Here is a 7,713-nt window from a genome sequence, read left to right on the forward strand (position 1 = left end):
ATGGAGAAACCAAGATATTCCATGACAAAAACAAATTTAAATACTATCTTTCTACTAATACAGCCCTACAGAGGATAATAGAAGGAAACTTTCAACACAAGAAAGGAAAAAACACCCCCCAAAAAACCCACAACAAACCCAAAAGAATAGAACTATACAAATATCATATCACCTCTAACAACAAGAATAACAGGAGCCAAAACTCATTGGTCTTTAATGTCTGTCAACATCAATGGAATCAATTTCCCAAGAAGAAGACATAGGCTATCAGACTGGATACATAAATAGAACCCACCATTTTGCTGCATAAAGGAATCACACCTCTATGTGTGACAAAGACAGACACTACCTCAGAGTAAAAGGCTAAAACAAAATATTCCAACTAACTGGTCCCAAGAAACAAGCTGGAGAAGCCACTCTAATATCCAATAAAATGGTCTTTCAACCAAAAGTTATCAAAAGACAATGGAAAGGACACATATTTCTCAAATAAAAATCCATCAAGATGATCTCTCAATTCTGAACACATATGCCCCAAACACAAGGGAACCCACATTAGGAAAAGAAATGTCACTGTTACTAAACCTTAAAATGGTCATTAAACCTCACACAATAATAGTGGGAAACTTCAACACCCCACTCTCACTAATGGACAGATCATTGAAACAGAAACTAAACAGAAACAAAGTGAAACTAACAGAAGTTATTTACCAAATGTATTTAACAGATATCTACAGAACATTTCACCCTGAAACAAAATAATACACCTTCTTCTCAGCCTCTCATGGTACCTTCTCCAAAACTGACCATATAATCAAACACAAAGTAAAGATCAACAGATACAAGAAGTTTGAAATAATCCCATGTGTTCTTGAACAAAAAGAAGCAAACACACAGGAGTAGACAGCAAGAAATAATCAAACTCAGAGCTGAAATCAATCAATTAGAAACAAAGAGAATTATATAATGGAGCAAAAAAACTAAGAGCCAGTTCTTTGAGAAAATAAACAAAACAGATAAAACTCTTACCAAACTAACTAAAGAGCACAGAGATAGTACCATAGTTAGCAAAATCAGAAATGAAAATAGAGACAAACAACAGAAACCGAGGAAAATAAAAAAAAAAATCATCAGATCTCAATACAAAAATGTAAACTCAAGAAAATGTGAAAATCTAGATGAAATGGATCTTTTTCTAGACAGATACTAGGTACCAAAGTTGTATCAGGGCCAGAAAAACTATCTAAACCATCTCATAACTCCTAAGGAATAGAAATAGTCATTAAGAATTAAAAGTCCCTCAAAATTAAAAAAAAAAAAAGCCCAGGGCCAGATGGTTTTAGTGCAGAATTCTACCAGATCTTCAAAAAGACCAAATACCAATAATTCTCAAAATATTCCACAAACTAGAAACATATGAAACACTAATTTGTTATATGAAGCCACAGTTATGCTGATACCTAAATCACACAAAAACTCAACAAAGAAGAAAACTTCAGATCAATTTCGCTTATGACTATCGATGTAAATATACTCAATAAAATTCTCACAAACCAAATCCAAGAACACATCTAAACTATCATTCACCATGATCACATAGGCTTCATTCTAGGGATACAGGAATGTTTCAATATATGGAAATTCCTCAACATAATCCACTGTGTAAACAAACTCAAAGAATAAAATCATATGATCATCTCATTAGATGCTGACAAATCCTTTGACAAAATTCAACAGCCACTTCATGATAAAAGTCTTGGAGAGATCAATAGTTAAAGGCTCTTACCTTAACATAATAAAAGCAACATACAGCAGCCAACATCAAATTAAATGAAGAGAAACTTGAATCAATCTCACTAAAATCAGGGACAAGACAAGGCTGCCCAGTCTTTCCCTATTTATTCAGTATAGATCTTGAAGTTCTAGCTAGAACAATTAGACAAGTGTGGGTCAAATGGATACAAATTTGAAAGGAAGAAGCCAAGGTAACACTATTTGCAGATAATATGATACTATACACAAGCTAGAACCAGAGTTCTCCTATACCTGATAAACAACTTCAGCAAAAATAGCTGGATATAAAATTAACGCAAACAAATTAGTAACCTTCCACTATATAAAGGATACATGGGCTGAGAAAAAAAATAGAGAAACAATACCCTTTCAATAGCCACAAATGATATAAAATATCTTGGTGTAACTCTAACCAAGCAAGTAAAAGATTTCAAGTCTCTGAAGAAAGAAATCAAAGATCTCAGAAGATGGAAAGATCTCCCATGCTCATGGATTGGCAGGATTAATATAATAAAAATGACCATCTTACCAAAAGCAATCCACACATTCAGTACAATCCCCATCAAAGCTCCAACTCAATTTTTTACAGATATAGAAAGAGCAATTTTCGGTGGAGGTCAGAGTGAAAGCAGGTGTGAGTGGAAGCAACAGAAGGAGTCATGGCTGCCAAAGTGTTTGAGTCCATCGGAAAGTTCGGCCTGGCGTTAGCAGTTGCAGTTGCAGTTGCAGGAGGCGTGGTGAACTCTGCTCTATATAATGTGGATGCTGGACACAGAGCTGTCATCTTTGACCGATTCCGTGGTGTACAAGACATTGTGGTAGGGGAAGGGACTCACTTTCTCATCCCTTGGGTACAGAAACCAATTATCTTTGACTGTCACTCTCGACCAAGGAATGTCCCGGTCATCACTGGTAGCAAAGACCTGCAGAACGTCAACATCACACTGTGCATCCTCTTCCGGCCGGTGGCCAGCCAGCTCCCTCGTATCTACACCAGCATCTGCGACGACTGTGATGAGCGGGTGCTGCTGTCTATCACCACAGAGATCCTCAAGTCTGTGGTGGCTCGCTTCAATGCTGGAGAATTGATTACCCAGCGAGAGCTGGTCTCCAGGCAGGTGAGCGATGACCTCACAGAGCGAGCAGCTACATTTGGGCTCATCCTGGATGACGTGTCCCTGACACATCTGACCTTTGGGAAGGAGTTCACAGAGGCAGTAGAAGCCAAGCAGGTGGCTCAGCAGGAAGCGGAAACAGCCAGATTTGTGGTGAAAACCGCTGAGCAGTAGTAGGCAGCAGCCATTATTTCTGCTGAGGGTGACTCCAAGGCAGCCGAGTTGATCACCAACTCGCTGGCCGCAGCAGGTTATGGCCTCATTTGAGCTTTGGAAGCTGGAAGCCGCTGAGGAGATGGTGTACCAGCTCTCCCACTCTCGGAACATCACCTACCTGCCAACGTGGTAGTCCGTACTCCTCCAGCTTCCCCAGTGAGGCCAACTGGGCCCGGCCTCCATCATTCTGAATGATGCCTTCCTTCTGCCCCACCCCAGAAATCACTGTGAAATTTAATGATTGGCTTAAAGTGAAGGAAATAAGAAATAAAGGTAAAATCACTTCAGATCTCTAATTATCAAACGAAGTTTTTATTGTTACTCTTTTTACCCTCTTTCATACCTAAAACTGCCAAGTGCCTGTGCAGACTGGCCTTTGACTCTAGCCACTGGCAGTTTGCACAAGAAAGGCAGGGCAGTATGTGTGGTGATGGGAGACTTCTGGCAGCCTGGGTAGGCCTAGAGCCTCCATTCTACTGTATATGGAAGATTTAAAGACAATGGCACACACACTTGAACCAAAAGGCAAGCCCTCAGTTTTTCCAACCACCCGAACCTGGACAGATGCAGCTGGGGAGGGCCAGAGGAAGTGGTGTGTCTTAACTGTAAAGCCCATTACCTCTTAACTGTGACCAGCAGAAGCAGGTGTGTGTGACCAGGACATGGAGTGAAGAATCTGCCCATCAAGGTGGGTGGGCCTAATGTTGCTGCCCCCACCAGAGTTCTAAGAGTTGGATGGACTTGGATAGGACAAGAGTCCTGAACTGAGATGTGAGTCCTATGGAAGACTTCCTCTTCACTCCTCATATCGATCCTCTCAAATAGCCAATGGGATTCCAGCTTGAATGATTGTATCCTGCCAGGCTGAACACATCTGCCAAGGACACATGCACCTGCCTTCTCGCTCCCTCTCTCTCAGAGATTGCCCTTCCTTCTCAAGGGCTATGGGCCAGTGCTCTGAAGGATGCAATCAAGAAAAGAAAACATAATGTAAGCTGCTGTCAACAAATGATACTGAGACCCTCAAAAAAAAAAGAAACAATTTTTTACTTCATCTAGAATAACAAATGAACAAACAAACAAAACCATTTTTGACCTCAAGTTATACTACACAGCAATAGTTAAAAAACAAAACAAAACAAACAAACAAACACATGGGACTGGTACAGGGACAGACAGGTAGATCAATGTAATAGAAGACCCAGAAATAAACTCACAGACCTATAGTCACTAAGAAGCCAAAATCATACATTGTATGTGTTCACTGATAAGTGGATATTACTCCAAAAGCTCAGAACTCTCAAGATACAACTCATAGACTGTATAAAGGGTAACAAAAAAGAAGACCGAAGTGTGGATGCTTCTATCCCACTTAGAAGGGGGAACCAAAGAATCATGAGAGGCAGAGGGAGGGAGAGACCTCGATGGGAGAGGAGAGTGGGTGGGAAAGGATCAGCTATGGGAAGAGACAGTAGAGAAGTCCAGAAAGCCAGGTGAATGAATACTGGGGAAAGGGACATGGGGAATCACTAGAAAGTCCCACACACCAGGTATCACAGAAGTTCTCAGGTCCCAGTGGGGATGACATTATCCAAAGTACCCAACAGGAGGGACACAGAACCTGAAGAGTTCACGTCCAGTAGATAGACAGACATGGCCCCCAATTGAGGGATGGGGCCACCAATCCATCTTAAAATTCTTAACCCAGAATTGTTCCTGTCTAAAGAAAACACAGAAACAAAAATGGAGCAAAGTCTTAAGGAAAGGACATCTAGAGACAGCCCCACCTAGGGATCTATCTCATCAGCAGACACCAAATCCTGACACTATTGCTGATGCCAATAAGTACTTCCAGACAGGAGCCTGGTATAGCTGTCCTCCAAGAGATTCTGCCAGCACCTGACTTAGACAGAAGAAGATACTCAGAGCCAACCATTGGACTGATACTGGGGGACCCAAATGGAAGAGTTAGGGGAAGGACTAATGAAGCTAAAGGGGACTGCAACCTGATAGGAAGAACAACAATATCAACTAACTGGACCGCTCAGAGCTCCCAGGGACTAAACTACCAACCAAAGAATATAAATGTGTATGTTTATGGTTCCAGATACATATATAGCAGAGGACAGCTTTATTTGGCATCAGTAGAAAGTGAAGTGCTTGGTTCTGTGGACGCTTGGTGCCCCAGTGAAAGGGTATTCTTTAGGGGTAAGGTAGGAATGGGTCATGGGGGAGCATCCTCTTAGATGAAAAGGGATAGGCAATGGGTAGGGTGCTTGCAGAGGGGAAACCTGGAAAGGGGACAGCCTCTGGAATGTAAATAAATAAAAATAATTTAAAAATAAGAATGCACAAATTACCTTAGGCCATTCAAATGAAATTCTCAAAATTTGGCTATTCAATGAATTCTACAAAATGAAAGCAGCTAAAAATGGGATACAGAGGTAAACAGATTATTCTCAAGAGAGAACTCTCTAATCATTGAGAGCCATTTAAAGGAAGAATTCTGGGAGGGGGGACTAGAAGTGGGACAACATTTGGAATGTACATATATAAAATAATTAAAAATTTAAAAGAAAGGTTCAAATAAGAAAAGAAATGAAAATAAAATGTGCCAAAATACAATGAATAAAATCATATTGGCAATTAAAAGAATTTATATGTAATAGTAAATGTCTGTCTACATGACAAGAACAGCATCACACTGCAAAAGTCATACCTACATACACATTGTACTTACCTAATTTAAAGTTTTTGAATAAAGAAGTTATTGATTATTACTACTTTATTCCAAAATAAATGAAATAAATTAAAAACAAAGAGTTTCTTAAACTCGTAAAGCATATGTATAAGACACCATTAACAAATGGCACACTTACTCATAAAAACCAGGGGACATTTGTAGATCACATCAGTTGTCATCATATTTACTCATAATTTTATTGGAGGGGTTAAAGAAAGCATTTGAGCCACAAGATAAATTCCATTGTGCTAGAAGTAATTCCTTTTATTTTCCTTGAGTAGAGAGTAGTGCCATATCTTGTCATCTCTTGTAGGCAAAATCATGTATATTAGTAAAAATAAAGTTAATCAGAGCTGAACAAATCAAAATAAAAACCAAAAGCTCAGTTGTATCTCTTCCAATCATAATAGAAATTCCAAAATTCAATTAAAAATAAGATTATTAATGTAATAATTGAGATATTTCATAGAGAAAGGATCAACTGAATAGAATTGAGACTCCACAAAATAAGGCTCAAAAGTATGGTCAACTGTTTTTCACAGGATGTCTAAATAATTCCTAATGAAAATAAAATAATTTTAATGAAGAATGCTACTATAAATTATACACAAATTTTATCACAAAATAGACAAAAATTTGAGGGTTTAATTATTACAATATGATATAGAAATAAAGTCTTTTTGTTTCAGAATTTGACATTAGTATCTTAGATTTGAGACCTAATACCAATGACACAGAAAAAATATTATAAATTGTTGACAATAAAAATTTAAAACTGAGGTGAGGTCAGTATTTCTATTTTGGTCAAGCTTCAAGAATGGCATATGTAGCTTGATCATGCTAACGCTTTTTGTCCTGGGAATATTTCTATTCCTGCACATCGAATTAAAGCTTGTCTTTACCAACATCAACATGTTGGCAGTCAAAGTACATGCCTTGAAACTGAAAATGGACCCCAAGACAGAGTTACTAAATTAATAGGCTAGCAAGCCAAAGACGGGTAAGATTCTGCACAGAGCCTTACCAAACAAAGACAGAAGTGCATTGCTTTTGATAATGCATATTCCATGATGGGTAATGAAGGCATTCTTTCAGAATGACCTAAGACAGGCTCAATCTTGTTTATGAAATAAAAAAGGAGGAAAGGTGGAGAACTTTTTGGGGTTGGTTGGCAAGAATCTGACATGGGCCAAGGACAAGGAAATGGACTGCTTGGTAGTAATATGACATTGGTCAAAAACAAGGAAGTGGGCTTCACGCAGGAATCTAAATCTTAGTCTAGAAAAAAGAAATAATTTCAGGCAGGAATCTAAATATTAGGCTAAAACAAAGAAGTAATTGCAGACAGGAATCTAAATTTTAGGCTACAACAAGGATGCAGGCTTCAGACATGAAAATTACTTTGGGCTAGGATAGGAAAGTTGGCTCAGATACTTTGGTCATCCCGATAAGCCCCTAGAAACAGTGATCATGGGAGTGTTCTTGAAATTTTGTTTATTGCTTTGCTTGTTCCTTGACTATTTGCATCTATTTTATTGCTAGTTCCTCAACCTAGAACTAACCTTAATACTTGTATGTAATTAAAAAAAAGCAAATGAGGAGGGGGATAGGATAGGGGGTTCTAGTGAGAGGAAATGGGGAAAGGGATGACATCTGAAATGTAAATAAATACAATAACCAATAAAAAGAAAAAAGAAATAATTAAAACTGTAGGCTTGATAAAACACTATTGGGAAGGTAAAATGACAACTAGAAGACAAGGGTAGAACATATCTACAGATTATATATCTGACATGATGCTATAATAAAAAGAGAAAAGGGTTTAAAATGAGCTATAAAGCTGAT

At 38.5% G+C, this 7,713-nt stretch overlaps 1 pseudogene; it reads left to right on the forward strand.

Moving 5' to 3' along the window:
* Window positions 1-2,453: 2,453 nt before the first annotated feature.
* LOC114624820 lies at window positions 2,454-3,285 on the forward strand (annotated as a pseudogene).
* The last annotated feature ends 4,428 nt before the right edge of the window (window positions 3,286-7,713 follow it).

The sequence above is a fragment of the Grammomys surdaster genome, unplaced genomic scaffold, assembly GCF_004785775.1.
Source record: "Grammomys surdaster isolate TR1022 unplaced genomic scaffold, NIH_TR_1.0 61, whole genome shotgun sequence".
NCBI lineage: Eukaryota > Metazoa > Chordata > Mammalia > Rodentia > Muridae > Grammomys > Grammomys surdaster.